Here is a 17,819-nt window from a genome sequence, read left to right as displayed (position 1 = left end):
AATGCGGTTTTCGTCCTGGTCGCGGAATACTGGACTTTATCCTCTCAAGGATACTTGAGGGCGCATGGGAGTTTGCCCAACCAGTCTACATGTGTTTTGTGGACTTGGAGAAGGCATTCGACCGTGTCCTTCAGGTGTCCTGTGGGAGGTGTTGCAGGAGTATGGAGTGTCTGACCCATTGCTACGGGCCATTCGATCCCTATACAACCGTTGCAAGAGCTTGGTTTGCACTGCCGGCAATAAGTCTGACTCATTCCCAGTGGGTGATGGTCTCCACCAGGGCTGCCCTTTGTCACCGATTCTGTTCATAATTTTTATGGACAAGATTTCTAGGCGCAGCCAAGTGGCGGAGGGGTTTTACTTTGGTGGCCTCAGAATCTTGTCTCTGCTTTTCGCGGATGATGTGGTTCTGTTGGCTTCAACGGGTGATGGCCTCCAGCTCGCACTGGAACGGTTCCCAGCCGAATGTGAAGCAGCGGGAATGAGGATCAGCACCTCCAAATCTGAGGCCATGGTTCTCAGCTGGAAAAGGGTGGAGTGCCCACTCCGGGTCAGGGAGGAGTTCCTGCCCCAAGTGGAGGAGTTCAAGTATCTCGGGGTCTTGTTCGTGAGTGATGGGAGAAGAGAGCCAGAGATCGACAGACAGATTGGTGCTGCGGCCGCAGTGATGCGGATGCTGCACCGGTCCTCCACATCAAAAGGAGCCAGCTGACGTGGTTCGGGCATCTGATAAGGATGCCTCCTGGGCGCCTCCTGGGTGAGGTGTTCCGGGCATGTCCCACCGGGAGGAGGCCCCGGGGTAGACCCAGGACATGCTGAAGAGATTGTATTGCTCGGCTGGCCTGGGAGCGCCTTGGTGTTCCCCCGGACAAGCTAGAAGAGGTGGCTGGGGAGAGGGAGGTCTGGGCTTCTCTGCTAAGGCTGCTGCCCCCGTGACCCAGCCCCGGATAAAGCGGAAGAAGATGGATGGATGGATGACACGTTTCGTACTGAGGTGAAAAGGAACGCAGTTTGTCCTGTACTTCATCCAACAGAAAGGCACACAGGCTGGAGGACAGGCTGCAAAGTGCTTGAAAGTAGTGCAATGCACTTGGTCTGAGTATAGAGTCTGTGTGTGTGGCCTGAGTGATGAGGGTTACTAAGATCATGGTCCAGATTGGAGGGTGGGTGGGCAGGGGTTCCCTCCACATAGACAATAGACAAGTCTACACATGAAACCAACCACCGACGCAGGAGAATGTAATTACTATAATCTGATTAGTCAATAAATCAGTCCATTTTAATTCCTGTTGCTGCCATTGTCCTTGTGATTTCTAGCTGCTTTTGTCACAAAAAGCATCTTTAAAATCAAGGCTTGAAATTACAACAAAAACCAAGTTACAGAACTCACATTTTGGGTGTGTCACTTTATTTTTACCTATTTTACCACTGTTTTTAAATTTTGAGTACTTCACTGATGCATTTTGGCTACAATTGTAAATGCAAAATCACAACTTAAATTAAGAGTGAATTACAGTATAACCACATCCAGTGGCTATAAGTCTACTTGTTCAGTTTGGTGAGACTTTTCTTAAATCAGTTTTTTTGGGTTTGTTAGTCTTTAATATTGCCTGGACACTAGAGAGAAGACAGGAAAGCTGGGCGAAGGCACACGTGAAATGGCTTCAAACCTGGGCACTGCATTAGCTCTGCATTGGCCTTAAGGACTGCTCAATCCAATGAGCTAAACCAGTGCCCCAAGTTTGAGAAGAATTCATGGTACATGAATTAAGTATATCAGATGCATGTATATCACTGAACCGATGAACATTTCTCCACCCACCCCAGGCATATAGAGCATGTCTTCTTGACCCCATCATCACAGCTTCATTTCCCTGCTGTGGACATAACCCCTTTAGGTGGTTAGACAGTGCATTCACATTATTAAAACCAAAACCCCATATTTAGTAACCCCTGCTGAATTGCTTTTTACATCTCTCGCTCTATCCTCGCTCCTATTTATGGTGGATCTATACTCAGCAGGACATTTCTTTGCATTATCAATCTCACTGCTTTATGCCATTATTTCACTCTTGTACATGGGCTTTACTATTTCCAAAGGCCTGTTGTTTTCATTTCCATTTAGCTCTTTCTTACTGAGTATCAGTCTTCACAGGCATGTAGTTTAAAAGGGTTCTGTGGAGAGGAAGAAAAAAAAGCAAAAAAAAAAAAGCATATGACTTTAAAGGAGTCTTGCTGGAAGCCGATGCAGAGCTAACCAAAGCCTAGCTCGTTTTGAGAGAACACCAGTTCAATTGTCCTTTTTCTCCTCTGGATTTCAGCTGAAAAGAGAGAAGCAGTAGTGTCAGACAAGAGAGTCAACACTCTGTGAATATTTTCCCTTGTTGGCTCGTTTTATTTTATGTCAAAACTATACAAAAGTAATTTTGGTTAAAGAAAAGAAAAAAAAGAGAGAAAAGATCATAACACAGTGGACTTTTGCTCAAATTGCAGAACAATTGTAAATGAATTGCCTTTCATTCATGTGGTGACACTAAGATTTAGTGCAGCCTGTGTGAAATTGTCTTTTTGCAATTTAAGTAGAAAACTTGAAAAAACTTAACTTTTCTTGTCTATTTAATTTGTTGTCTTCAGTTAATGTACAGTTGGATGAATATGTTTTTGTACAATGACACTTATTTGGCCTCTGTACACCGCCACCATGTTCAAATGAAATAATAAAGATGTGATTGAACTGCAGACTTTGTTTCAAGAGATTCTACATATTTATTTAGTCTACTAAACATTTTAAAAGTAATTCTACAAAATGAATTTTATTATGTTAGACTAACAGACAGATAGCTGGTGGAGCTGCAGTAATGCAGATATTGTATCAGTCAGTCATGGTGAAGAGAAACCTGAGTGTGAAACCAAACCCACTTATTTACAGTTCTGGTAAATCTACACTGTCCCTCTCATCTATGACCAAGAACTGTTTTTATTGACAAAAAATGTGACAGTAACAAGCGAAAACACACCAAAGATGAGTCCTCCACAGTGCCTGTATCTTGGCGTATCTCAGTTACTTCGCTTGTTTAGTATTAAGTCTGAGCACAGTTTAGCCACATGTCAGACTGGGACAACCAGGTGGTTGGGCACGGCTGATTCCCATGGAGTTCTCAAGGAGGTTATCCTGGGAAGAAGGTACAGCCAGCACAACTTGGTTGATGCACGTCCATCCGGCAGGTCAATTAGGGTTCAAGACTTTGTTTTGAGCATGATTTTGCAAACTTTACAATTGTGTGTGTGGAAATGCTGGGTACACTTCTTTGTTTTACTTGGAAAACCTGAAGTAGAGCATGTCTCAGGAGGAGGCCACAGGGTAGAAGCAGGACACACTGTAAAGATTATGTATCTTTTCTGGCTTGGGAATCCCTCACTAGACGAGGTGGCTGGGGAGAGGGAGGTCTGGGAATCTTTGCTTAGACTGCAGCCACCATGACTTGGACCTGGATAAGTGACAGAAAATGGATAGAAAAATGAATTTAAATATAAGAATTGTTTTTAAGTGACTGTCCCAAAATTCCCTCTAGCCAATGTCTGCCTGAAATCTCAAACCAACAGATACCACCAAATGCTGTTTCCTTTCCTTACAGGCTCTGCTAGGCCTTTACTGGGGATTGAAACACTTAGGGAGGGATCTCAATACTGCATTGTATGTGGCTGATAGCTTGTCTTAAAAGCCACTACCTGTTTAACAATGGTCATTCACAGACAAAGTAATAAAGGAGGCCATTTATGTCCTTCACCTCACACCTAGGACTCTCCCTCAGTTGTTTTAGAACTGAAGAAGCCTCTTGAATGAGAGGTGACATGTTTTTACAAATCTAAAGAATTCCAATTAGCCTCTTTTTAATCAATCAAGACTTCAATGTCCTGGATGCCTAAGAACCTATACAGACCCTTTGATACCCAGACAGTACCCTACAATGCCATGATATCAGCATTACAGAGGAGCATAGTCAGTTAGCTTCATCCAGCACAGCGCAGTAACACATTGCCTACATAGCCTGTGTATGCTGTGTGGGTGGTGGTAGCCCCTATGTAGGAGAGATGAGTATTTACCCATTGGGAAGAGGTCTTTGCTTATGCTCCATCTCTCTGCATGACCCACATGGAGAGGGATTTAAAAGTCCTGATGTAGCTTTGTCAACAGCAAAACATTGGAACAGCTTTGCTTACCTCTGCTTTATAGATAATTTTTCTCTCTCTGTGCAACAAAGCCTACACACTGAATTTTAACATGTAAATGTAGAAGTATTTAGGTTTTATAGTTTTTAAAATGTATATATGAATGCTTAATGGATTTGAAAGCATACAAACATATATAGTAGACCACGGTTTGAATGAGATACATGAAAGATCAGTATGTGGCTTATAAACATCGCATAGAGAACAGCAGGAAGTTGCTAAAGCAGCGGTAAGCAACGTCTGTGCTCCATCTTTTCAGTGGGAAAACAATGTCCGTGTTACCTAATCCCTAGCTGGATAGACAAAGAAAAAAAGCATCAGTGAAGCAGAGGTAAGCAACATTGCCATGATGTCTTGCTGATGAGAAAGCAACATTAAATCTATTAAATCCCCTCTCTGTGTGAGCCGCGCAAAGAGAGTTCAGGCAAAGCAGCTCTGAGCGATGGAGAAACAACCTTTTCTCAATAAGCAATCACATGTCTCCACTACATAAAACCTAACACAACACACAGTGGATGTGCATCTACAATATGTTGCTGTTCCGTCTAGGTGAGTTTATTTTGTTTGTTTGTAAGCCTCTTTCACGTGCAACTTCTCTTTGGACCTCATATTGAGAGTTCCGGTGAAAAACTGTTGAATAGAAGGTCAACAAACCCCTTGAGTCAAAGCTGAATGTAGTAGATAAATCAATCATATGCTCGCTCCGGAATTTGTGTCACACTCACTTTTTTAGTGTATGATTCTAGTATAGGATGGCAAGGAAGAACAACATCTGGCAAAGTCAGCATTAGTAAGCATCATCACATAGCATCTAATCAGAAGGCAGTAGTCTGACTCTTTTCTGGCATCATATTTTTACAATTGAACTTAAGTTTAGGTTAAAAAGTACAATTTAATTTAAAATATATGCTTTCTCAACTTCACACACATATTACAATATTTTCTCATCTGCAATACACCTTTTCATCATTTTCCTGGTTACCACAGTTTTTACACAATTCTTTGTGACTCTGTATTATTCTTGTTTGTCTTTTCTTTCCCCTTACCACCTAACTGGTTACTGGACAAAGAGCCATTAATTAATAAAGTGTCTTTAAAAAAAAATTGGTCACTAAAGCTAACATTATAATACAGCATCTCAGTGTGTGTTTCTCGTACTTACTCTTTTTTACTTTGATAGTTTCCTGTCCTGTGTGCAGTATGTTCAGTTTTGGCTCCTATCTCCTTTTTTAGATTATGTTCAGCTGTGTTTCCACCTCGTTTGCCCCGTGTATTTATGTCTGCATTTCCCCTCTGTTTGTTGTTGCGTTCTCTCTCATTTCTTGGCTGTGTGTTCTGTCAGTAAGTCTGTTTAGTTTAGTTTAGTGTAGTGTAGTTTAGTTTAGTTTCTAGTGCCTTTCAGTTTAGTTATTATATTTGGGTGAATCCAACAATAAAGCTGAGGTTTGAGTTCAGTCCTGCTTGAGTGTCCTGTATTTTGGGATCCAATCCAACCTGCCTCACACGGCATGCTATGACATTGATGTGACACAGTGAAAGAGCTCTATGTCATTTAATGCCTATGTGGCATTAAATGACATTAATAAAAAGAACAAACAAAAAAAAAACCCCAATATGATTTCTTTTGGTTCACTTGCTTTGTATGTGGAGAATATAATTCTAAACCAGCTGTAGGAACATAAGGAATTGATGTTTCAACAAGTCTGCCTGGAGACTTGAGATTATGTTTTTTAAATGCAAAAATATCAGAGCTTTTGATGTTTTGAAGAACACATTTTAAAAATTACAATTCATTCACTTTGTTCTAATACACCTGCAAAAATACGATAATGAAGATAGGTTACCTTCCATGAAAATCAGTAGGGATTACATTATTGTAAAATACAGAGTTCATGCTTTTTTGATTTAGTCAAAGTCAACAGACTTTGACTAAATCAATTAATTATATCTATATCTCCCCTCTGTTTGAATTGGTGAAAATAAATGTTTCTTTTATTTATTGATTGTTTGTATTTTATTCCTAGTTAAAAAGAAACAGAAAGCAGCTTATATCATACTATGGCATCACCTTATATGACTTACAGTCATGACTCGCTATTAGGTCAAGACATTCCTGTCAAGCAAAATGACAGTCACCTTCCACTTCACTATTAGATACCATCATTGACAAGGCCATGTGCTATAAACTTTTCTGCATGTTGGTGCAGTTTGTTTTTCCTTTTCCATCCAAGGCCAACCCACGGCATGGGAGACTTTCACTTAGTTAGGAGGAGTGTAAGCAGTGACGGCTTTCCCTGTTTTCAGCATAACCTTTTCCAGTAATGACTGATGTGTTCCAATGGGCTAAGATTGCATGCCAAGATATAATTTCTTACTTTGCAAAAGGACTGGATGTTCAACCAGCTGCTGAGATTTGTCACGGTCTGCGAGGGCAGACCGTGAGGAGGGTGTTTGGAGGACCCAGGTGCGGACACAGACGGAGGCAAAAACGTTTACTGAACTTAAAGTGAGCCTTTATTAGGCCCGGTAAACAATAAAGCAAAAAGAACCAAACATAAACTATGGCAATGACCTATACAAAGGGCCTAAACTGGGAAACAACTAAAGACTAAGAAAAACTAAGACTCTGATTTAGACTGTAACTAAGAGCTATGCACACGACAAGAAAAAGCAAAGGACAGTCTTCTGGACTGGTACATGAAAGGCTATGAGAACATGACAGGAGCAGATTACTATGAACATGACCAAAACAGAGACTGGAAAAACTATGACGTGTAGCTAGAATGACAGGAATGTTAACAGACGACACGACACTGACACAAAGACACACTGGGCTTAAATACACTGAGGAAGTCATCAAGGAATTAGAGACAGAAGGGGAACACAGCTGGGAGGAATAAGACCTAACGAGACAGGGGGAACAAAGCTAGAAACACTGACATAAGACAGGAACATGAACCTTCAGAGTAAAACAGGAAACAAGACACCACTAAACAAAGACGCAGACACGACACTGAGAGACAGACTTGACACTGAACTAAACCTGCAAAAAAACATGAGAACAAAACCTACGAACTAATCCCTAAACAAGAATAACTGAAACATAGAGTCATAATCATCATTATCATCATAATAAGAAAAGAATCCAAAATGCAAAAACACACCAAAACATAACTCAAAACACTGGGTCAAACTGACCCAGAACCGTGACAAGATTCTTGACATGAGCTACATCTCTCACTGTAAAGTAAAAGTCTGACGTCCAACACCTGGGAGTTAGGACCAGTAGAAGCCATCTTGTAAAATTTTCTGTCTCTGGTCTCATGTCTGCACTGCCTGAACATGAAGGCTGTCTATTTGACATTTTGTAAAGCTAAAGTAAATTAAAGCATATAAGAAAAAAAAAAAAAAAAAAAAAAAAAAAAATCACAGTTTGGTGTCTCGCTTTCCTTTTTCCTCTATTTCCACTTTCTATTTTCTATGCCAAATATTATTTAATCCTGGAAAGAATCCTCATAAAGACTGCCCTTTAGCAGTGGACACAGAGAAAGGACAAAGAGATATTGTCACAAAGTAAAACACCTTACTATTTATTCCTTTACCTATGCTAATGATGTTATATAGAAAGGTTTGGGGCCATTAGAAATAGGTCCATAGGTTTTTGGACAGTCACACATCCTGTGGCTCTGCAAACCTCCACAGTGTATTTAAATCAAACAGCCACAGTCTGATTGAATTGTGGACTTTCATCTTTTATTCAAAAGGTTCAACAAAGTACATATATAGGATTAACTGTTATTGAATTTATGTTCTTATACATGGTCTTCCATTTTAAGAGGCTTAAAAGTAAGAGTACAATTGACTGAAAAGCAGTTTAATTGCCAGGTTAGGGCTGTTTCCTCATTATTTCATGACAAATTAAGCAGATAAAGATGGAAAGCAGATATAATCAATTCCAAGTGTTGGACTTGTATTTGAGCTGATCAGTGGTGATGTTAGTAGATTAAACAGAGGGCACCATTAGACTAAAAAAACAAATAGCACAAGCTTAAGGAGTAGTAAAACCAACAATCTGGTACATTTTAAAATAGAAAGAATACACTAGACAGCTCAGCAACACCAAAAGACTTAGAAGACCACAAAAGATATCTGAAGTGGAAAATGGCAATTGTTTTTCCTTGGGAACATCCCTTTCACAGCATCTAACCATGTCAAGACAACTTTCTTGACATGGTTGGAGCATCTGTGCCAAGTTCTACCATTAAGAGTCACCTTTGTGAATGTAAATACTGAGGTTTACAACAAAGTGCAAACTGCTGGTTAGAGACAAGAAGAAGAATGCTAAATTAGACTATTATGGTATAGACATGTATGACAGGGTCTTTAGTTTATATTGGTATTGCGATTGTTGATAGAAGTAGCAGGATGAAATCTAAAGTGTAGAAGGGTACACTACTGTTTGGGTGGCACTCGAGAGTGTAAACGGGTAATGGCCTAAATATTGCAGTGCAGCCTGGAAGTTTCTTAAGACAAAGTACTGGAATATTTTTCATTGGTCAAATGACCTGATCTCATCACAACTGAGCATGTTTTTGAGTTACCAAAGATGAAACAAACACATACTCTCAAAAAAGGATCAACTGAAGGAAGCCGATCAAGCAGAGCATCTCAAAGAGGTTAGACACAGTATTTGGTGATGTTCATGGGTTTTAGACATTACTTGAGTGTTTGATTTAAAATACATCCTGGAATCCTTCATGTTTGTTCATCAGTTCATCAGCTTTGTTTTGCCTTTTTGGCCAGCAGATGCATAGCTTTTTCACTACATTTTCTTGATCATCCAGGTCTTTCCTTAAGTTCCTCTGCTACCACTAACTGCTACTTCATGATATTTCAGGCAGTGGGAAATTTCAAGCTGTAAACATATCTTTCTCATGGTTGGTAGTTATTTACTTGGAGGGGCTTTTGGTTGTTGAGTTTTATGATAAGATTTAGAGACTTCACTAGTATTTTCTTGATGACAACTCTCTGCCTGCCTTGTTGTCCATCAATAGAAGCCTAACAGGTTAATAAAGTTCTGAGACTGTAAAAGGATGTTCAAATATAGCAGATTAACAGTATTAATATAATTATTATTATGTTTATTTCAGTTATGAATCTCTTAAAAGGTGGTAGGACTCACTTAAGCATATTTTTACTACCATCAAATCCCAACAATAGAGATAATCTCCACCTTCTTGCTGTTATAATGGAATTGTGTTGTCAGCTGCAGTACACTGTTCATATGGTGTACATGGACTTTATTCCATCAGAGGAAGTAGGAAATTGAAATTTAAGGGCAAAACATAAAATAGAGCCAACAGGTAGAGAAGGAAGGTAGCAGTAGATCTGCCATTGGCAGATTTATGAACTACTTCAGACTGAAGCCTAAGGTCTTCATTCACTCCAGCTTTGAAATGACATTGCTAATTTGCATTGCATGTGGTCAAGTGCTCTTACTGGATGATTGAGATGACAGTGTTCAGTGTGTGGTGATTGCGTTGGAGCTTCTTTTTTTTCGTGCATGGCCTTAAGTGAAAACATCACAGATGCATAAACCCAAGACATTTAGAGATTTCACGGTAGCTTAGAAACAATTTCACTCTTCTCGCTGAAGGATATTTTAAAGTGAATTCACCACTAAAACCTGTCTGCTGAACAGAATCTTATTTACCGTAACAAAGACATGCAGAATGCCTTCAAGGAATTCGCTAATGTCTGACTGAAAATACATTTTCTTAGGAGTGCAACAAACTCCTTTTCTTACATGCATGTTTTTACAGTATGTTCATAGCAGAGCCTCCAGTGATGTGTGTGTCAGTTTATGTCTTTGTTCTTTGGTGCCAGTGTGGTCTCTTACATTATTCTACTCCTATCATGCAGAAATTGCCTGGACAGCCATTTGGCTCGTGGTTGCCATTCATTTGTAATTCGGATAGAGGGGCCATGACTGCTCGGGCCTCGGGACAGCAGCAAAATCAATTGGCTAGAAATGACATCTGCCAGAATCTGCCACTAGAGCGCTCGTAGGTACCATAAATGAAATCACAAGCCCTAATTGTGTGCTGATTTATTCACTTGTCTGAGTACATCGCGGTCGGACCAGCACGTAGCCCCAGAGCCCGGTCTGTGTGCTTGGTCATACATAACACATTTATTTATTTACCCATCCCTTCTGATTCACAGCACAACTGGGGGGTATATTGCACCCCCGACCATCCATTCCACCACACAGCTCCACCGCCCATTCTTTCGCCCATCCCCTCCACATTTGATTAATTTAATTTTTTTTCTCTCATATTTTTTGTTGTTGTGGCGTGTAAAATGAAATAACTGTGGAGACAACTGTCACTTGGCTCAAGTAAGATAAATATGTCGAGGCCTGAAGCTGTTGGAGCAGGCCTGCGTATTTGACTGCACTCACAATAAAGAGAGAGACAATTTTTTTATGGAAATCCGATATCGTTTTTTCTTTTTAATTTATCTGATCGCTGTTGAGATGTCATGACAGATATTCATGTTATACTTTAGCCAACAACGTTATAGCTATATTTTGAAGCATGCAAGCTTCGAGCTCGAAGCTTGAAGCATTGAGTTTTGTCTGACCCTCATTAAAGGCCACTCGTGCCCTCAACGTGATATTTCCTCCATGCCACCAGACTCTTTCAGGGCGTCGGTCTGGTGAAACTTTAACCTAGCTCTAACACACACCTAAATAAAACATGAAAAAAATGCCTGCAAAAGTGTCTGTGAGGCAGTAGAACATCAAAAATTAATACGGTCTCCACAGGCCAGACCAAGAAATTTATCTAAGCCCAAGAGTTCATCTCACTCTTCCTGTAACCTAGGCGACAGTCGTGGGAGGTTACAAGCGTGCCTGAGATGATACCAAAGGAAAGAGATAGACAAGGGAGATAATCTTGTTTTTCATTATATCATGGCTAAGAGAGGTTGAATTAAATGAACTTAAAGGAAAGAATAGAGGTTTAGATAAAGGGACAGAGTGAGAGAACAGACCATCCGTTTTGGGGGATACAAACAAAGTTGTCAGCAAATTACCTCTCAGAAAGTCTGTAAGGAGGCATATAAAGCATATGGGATAGACGGTCAAATTAGAAAGCATTTGTGTGATAGGAATATGCCTTTAATGATGCCATCTTTAACATATCAAACACATCTTTCTGGTTCTTGCTTAAATGACATTTTCCAATATTTGTCCTACATTGCTGTTAGCGACATCAGAATGTGTGAACATGGCAGTGCGGCGGCCAGTGGGGAGATGGTGCTACGGTATCATTTAATGCAGTGAACAGCCCTGCCTTTTCCAGCTCATTAGCCATCCTCTTCTTTGTCCCAGGCCATTTGATAGCAGCATTAATCTACGGCTCCACTAGGCTTCCTCTCCCTATTTACCGGTATTTCATGAAGATTACACCACTCAACCGTGTAAATGTATGCTTTTTTTCCCGCCTCCTCCGTGTAGAGTGAGCCCCAAACTCTGCGGAGTACCTTGTATAAACTTCTGCGACATACGGTGGATTAAACAGTGCATTTCCCCAAAAGCCCAAAGAGATGAGAGGCGGGAGTGAATGAAAGGCGATCAAAGTGTTTGCCAGCAAGCCGTGTCCCGCTTTTTCCTGTTCTCGGGATGTGTGTTTACCACCAACGTAGATGGCACACTGCCATACACACATTGTCCTTGGGTTAGGATCACCTGCCATTTGATTACAGTTGTCTGTTAAAATGGCACAAACAATGCCTGTCAACGTGACTCTGTGAATGCTTCTACCACAATATGAAACCTAAAAAAAAATCACTATAATAATTGTAAACGTGGGTTTGGGAATGGAAATATTAAAAACAAAAACAAGACAAAAACAAAACAAAAGCAAAAGAAAAAAGAGAAGAAAAAAGGCAAGAAAATAGCAAAACAATGACAGGACAGGCATGTGAAGTACAGTATACAGGTTTTTATAGGTAATTTACAGAAAAGCAAGTGCTTTCTTTCATAGTGTCATGTTAAACTCACATTATAAAATGCCAAAACTACCGTGTCACAAACATTTTAAAGCCCAGTTTTTCTCTGGATAAAGCAACAGCTCTGTGATCAGTCTGGTGGACTCCATGTCTCATGGGGTATCTGACTTTTTTATGGGAGAAAGACATGGCACACAAACTCACACTGCCTAGAACCTTGCCATTCATCCAGGCATAAGAGGTTTGGGTGAACTCAGCATTTAGAGGGTCAATGGCATGTTTGAAAGTGAATCCATTCATTCTCTTTTGCATGCAAGGGGTTGCTCTCTATAATGAATCTTGGAATCAGTTGTATGACAATAAATGGCATGTCCAATTTTTTATTGTGACACAGATTGACACGTCTTTTTTCCAACTATATGCATGACAGAACCACTGCTTGTACAAATCTTTGAATATCAGCAATGTTTTTCTTAAAAAGCTGAATTTTAAAATTCAAAGTACCGTATTTCCCGGACTACAAAGCGCACCTGAATATTAGCCGCACAAGCTACAATCAGGGGAAAATCCTGTTTTGTACATACATTAGCCGCACCTGACTAAAAGCCGCAGGTGTTTCAATGTTGACTTATCATATGTAAGAGAATATGCACAAAGGGAATTGTCAGCAAAGAGATGGCTGTTTGGAGACACACCCCTTTTATTAATATTTTGAAAAACAAGTTACGGGTACATATTTGCATAACTTTTTAGGTATATGTACAAGTAGCGGTAAATACAAGTATGAAACATGTACTGTGCTTCATAAACGAGTAACAAATGTAGTACATAACAATAACCTACAGCACACCAGAAAAATAGATTCGGACTACCTTTTAGGCTCAGGTGCAGTGACACGGCTTTAACAAGAAGAAAAGTCAGTCATTCACCACCATCTTTCTCTTCTTCCTGCGCACTAAAACCACCAAAGTCCTCTTCTCCAGTGTCGGAAACGAACAGGCTCAGGATGGCTTCGTCATCCACTCTCCGCTTCTCTCCTTCGTTGTCACTTTCAAAACCAAACAAATCCTCGTTGTCAGAGTCAGAGTCGAACACCCTCTGAAGGGCCGTGGCGGTGTCCTGCTCTCCATCATGCAGCAGTCCAGCCCTTCGAAATCCGTTGGTGATCGTGGATGTTTTCACACTTTTCCACGCTGTCAGAATCCACTGGTGGAGTTGGGCATAACTTTCTTTTCGCAAGTTTATCGCCGCTCGTCATCCACGCCTCCCGCTGAACTTGTAGCGCTACTTTGAAGTTTGTTTTTCGCGCTACTTCGTGCGGCACTACGTTGCCTGGCGGACGGACATGTGACCAACATACCACTCTTGAACCCCGATCCTTCCGCCAGGCAACGTAGTGCCGGAGAACAGCGGAACAAACAAAACAAATCGTCTTACGATATCACAAAAATCATGGACAATCCTTAGAAAAGCCGCACCTGACTAAAAGCCGCAGGGTTCAAAGCTTGTGCAAAAAGTTGCGGCTTATAGCCCGACAATTACGGTAAAGACAATCTTTAAGATGGGGTCAACTTTCCAGGTGGCAATGTTTCTCTATCATGATGCCTATCTATAAACCAAGCATAGGATTCTTCTTTTAAAACTTGAAGACCATTTGGATGGATGAATATACAAAAACCACTACATTTTCAGTATTGGTTGGCAAAAGTTCATTTCCAGACCATTATACTGGCCCAACAGAAAAAGTTAATATTACTCAGCATTGCTTCATTAGTTCAGTGAGGCTGTAAAGCATTTTTCACATATGCACTGCAGCATACGTTTCAAGACATTAGCCGATGAAGCTGTATGTAAGAATGCAAATGTCAGAACCGACTGGATCAGTCACGGATGGGATTTTACACTCCTATCTCCGTAATACAAAGTCTGTATAATTTCCAATCAGGCCTGTGTGAGACAAGAACATTTAATTTGATTGATTTAATTTTTAGAAATTGTTCAGGCTATTTTACTGCAGGAAATGATTGATTACTCATTCTCTAAGCAAACTAACTTTGCTATGAAATGTCTTATATACTTTGATAAATAAGTTAATATAAAGTGAATTGCTATGTTCTCAAGAGAGAGTTTCTCAAGAGATGCAAGTATGCCAAGAATAAGTTATAATGGAAATTATACAACTATACAGCTTTGTACTAGTAGCTCCTTTGAGATCTGATGCCTGTGAAGAAGGACAGCTTTTGTGAGGATGTGTGGACAGCAGAAAATGGACAACCAAGATACATCACAGAGGAAAACGGTCCAATGCTTGTTTAACGAGTTATATCAGAGAACCATCAAAGGCCTATTGGTTCAGCTAACACACTCTGCACTCGTGCTTACCAACGTGTCACTGTCAATTGTGAGGCTAACTATCTCTCTGCAAGCTCTTACCCCACCCATTCTGCTTCCTCTTAACAACAGATGCTGCACTGAAACAACAATTACATGTGGTAGCATCCTCATCAAATGTGAATAGCGGATGTCATCTCGGTGCCATCTACCCACACGCACACTCCAAATCTTGTTTATGCTCAAACAAATTAGCCTGTGACTCTCTATGTCATTCATTTCCCCTGTTCAGGGTAGGAAAGTGTGACCTCACGAGTGTCATCGTACAGTAGTCATGGTAACAATGGAAAACAATAAACCTTCATGATTTTAAAAACAGTTTGCTGCTTCGAAAAAGGCAGATGAAACATGGACAGTGAATACAATACATTTGTTATTCAAAATCCAAGACACTGCTGGAGAGGATTGTAAATTTTAAATACAAATTGATTCCAAAGGCTCTCTTCACAGCGTGTTTTCAGCAGAATTATTTAGCAATTACAGTAGTAAAACCAACATATGAATAAGCTGCCCTAAACCACCTCCGCCCACTTTCTGGACAGCACAAAAAGAGAATGATTACAAATCATTAGGCACAGCCTGAAGTAGACATGCCAGCTCTGTCGGCCAAAATTAGAGGCCATGCAACTTTTCCACCATTTTTTTTCCTTTTTATTTATTTATTTGTTTATTTATTTATATACTTTGCCAGTTTTGTTTTGGAGAAGGAAGTGGCCGTCAATAAGCATGGCCATGATAGTGTGGAAATACTGCCAGTTCCAATAAAGTGGGAGAGGGATCATCGCAATGAAAGGTGACCTTGGCATAATTGAGATTCATCACAGAGAAAGCAAGGCGGCTGAAGTGACAGGAAGGGGAGTGAAAAAAATAAAACAGGAGGACTAAAAAACACAACATAAATACTACTTTCATTTTATGGGGGTGGGTGGGGGGGACCAACTGTTGGCTGAGATGCTGGACCTGAATCTCAATGTGACTGCATTTTTTTTTAGGCAAAACTGCAAGCTTATAAGCTACTCAGAGCCTCTGTGCTTATTTTCTATTTTTGCAAGCAGCTCATATGTACAATAATAAGGAAGAAACATTCTCCATATCAAAGATACTCATGTCGGTATTATCTCTGGATAAAATACATATATATATATCTTTTTTAAAAAATACCTCGTGCCGAGAAGCGCTTGTTTTGACCACAGAAGAAGACAATTTTAGCTCTCCATCATGTTTTGACGCATGTTAAGCAGCAATGCATTGTGTAGTGTTAAAGGCGCTCTTGAGACATGTAGTCACAGTGATGTATGAATAGAGGATGGGGGGTGGAGGACTGTTGGCACATATGGGGATGGATTATAGTGTCCTTTCAGACCTGCACAATATGCATGCTTGGGTCTGGGCTGGAGCCTTTACATAGCAGCCACACAGAGCTCCTGGGTTGGGAGGTGGGATCCCCCAGACATCCAAGGTTTTCTTTGGCCTACAACAATGGCCCACATTCTGGGTCCACAACCCACCTGGCCTTGTCTGATAAATGGTTTTGAAAGAGGACACACACTGCATCCCATCCAGCATGCAATCGATGTGCCCAAACAGATGACTGTTATTACTCAGTTTTGCTTTTTTGGAGGCAATTTTTTCTGGCCTTCTGCTGAGATATATACAGTGTTAGTTACTGACCCTGGTCCCAACGCTGTCTCATGTGTGTATGACCAAAAAAAGAATCCATGGGATATTTTATGGTCTTCTGGTTGAACCCCCTGTAAATAAGAGCACAATCACCCTCCTGCAATTTGGTCTAGGTGTCCAATACTAACACAGCCACTAATTCAAGGCAATGATGATAAAGTTTGGCTTGTGTGGAGCTGTGAGAATCCGGTGGCTTTGACAAAATGAGAGAACCTGAAAACATTTGATCTACATAAGTCAAATTTCAAAACCACTGAATTGCAGCATGTTTTGAAAGACAGTCTAGTTGCAGTGACTCTTTCATTAGGCCTTACAGCTCAGATTTGGTGCAGATTTATTATGTTCTAAGTGGTAGATTTTTCTATGAAAAAAAAAATGTGACCATGCACAAACAACAAGTAGCTGCTTCCATTCTCTATAATTAACAGGCTTCATAATCTTCTGGGGATTAAAAGGCTAACTAATGACCAAAAAAATGGGATTTGGTGAAATCAAAAAGGATTAATTACTTCTCATACTTTACAAGGTGACAGTAATTACTTTCATCCACTCAAACAAAAAAAGGAATAATATAATTGGCAGACACTTAATTAAAGGTTATGGCTTTGACATAATTGTGAAAGACAAGACAATTAAAAGTCCTATTATTCAGTCAAGATGCACATGGAGTAATTGGTGCGTTGATCTCTAGAGGGCTTGCAAATGTAGGCTCTGTGAAGGGTGGAGAGGGTTTGGTAAACATCAAGAGGATAGTGAGAAGGATGGACAACTACATCATCTAACCCATCAAGACAAGGTTATTTCTAAGGTTCAAACTTCAGAGGCAACCCAATAGAGAACTCAGTCATGTCTATAACAGATTATGGAGTGACCCAGAACAATTGAGAATGTGAAAACCTCCCATTAATGTCAAGGTTATATCAGTGAGACACCTCAAAAAGTCAATGTGTGTAATCCCAAGATTCCTCTTGTGATTTGTTACCTGGACTTCTTCAGTGCTAACACACTACTGTGTTAAGGCATACAAAATGTGTTTTATGTGAATTGTGTGCGGTGTTTACATATCATCAGATAAGTCAGATATTATCTTACTGGAGTTGTAGGATAGAAACATATCACTATATAATGATTATTCATGTTAATGATCCCTGATAATGCCAAGGGTTTAATCTGAGTATAATGCATCACAGTATCACAGTCTTTTTTTAGTTGCTCCCTTTCAGGGTCACCATCGGCTTGCTCCATCTCATCCTAACACTTGCATCCTGCACTGTCACACCAACCCACTGCATGTCCTCCTTCACTGCATCCATGAATCCTTACAGTGGTCTTGCTCTTTTCCTCCTGCCTGTCAGCTCCATATTCCCATACAGTAAGAAATGTGCTTAGCTATGGTTATTCTGAATAACTTTTCCATTATAATCTATCTAAAGTTCGACTAAGCACAATGTACCAGTTCTCCAACCTGTCTTCTTCCATCTGGAGATAAAGAACTCCCGATA

At 40.3% G+C, this 17,819-nt stretch overlaps 1 long non-coding RNA gene across 1 annotated transcript; it reads right to left on the bottom strand.

Annotated features, from left to right (window-relative positions):
* Nucleotides 1-1,221: 1,221 nt before the first annotated feature.
* LOC102783913 (uncharacterized) lies at nt 1,222-13,348 on the bottom strand. The gene is made up of 3 exons (XR_015719307.1): nt 13,119-13,348; nt 3,018-3,488; nt 1,222-2,321 (listed from the first exon to the last, which is right to left on the bottom strand). It is a non-coding gene; the product is annotated as an uncharacterized LOC102783913 (long non-coding RNA).
* Nucleotides 13,349-17,819: the final 4,471 nt, after the last annotated feature.

The sequence above is a fragment of the Neolamprologus brichardi genome, chromosome 1, assembly GCF_056152115.1.
Source record: "Neolamprologus brichardi isolate AB-2024 chromosome 1, ASM5615211v1, whole genome shotgun sequence".
Taxonomy (NCBI): Eukaryota; Metazoa; Chordata; class Actinopteri; order Cichliformes; family Cichlidae; genus Neolamprologus; species Neolamprologus brichardi.
This window is presented reverse-complemented; position numbering and strand designations above follow the sequence as displayed.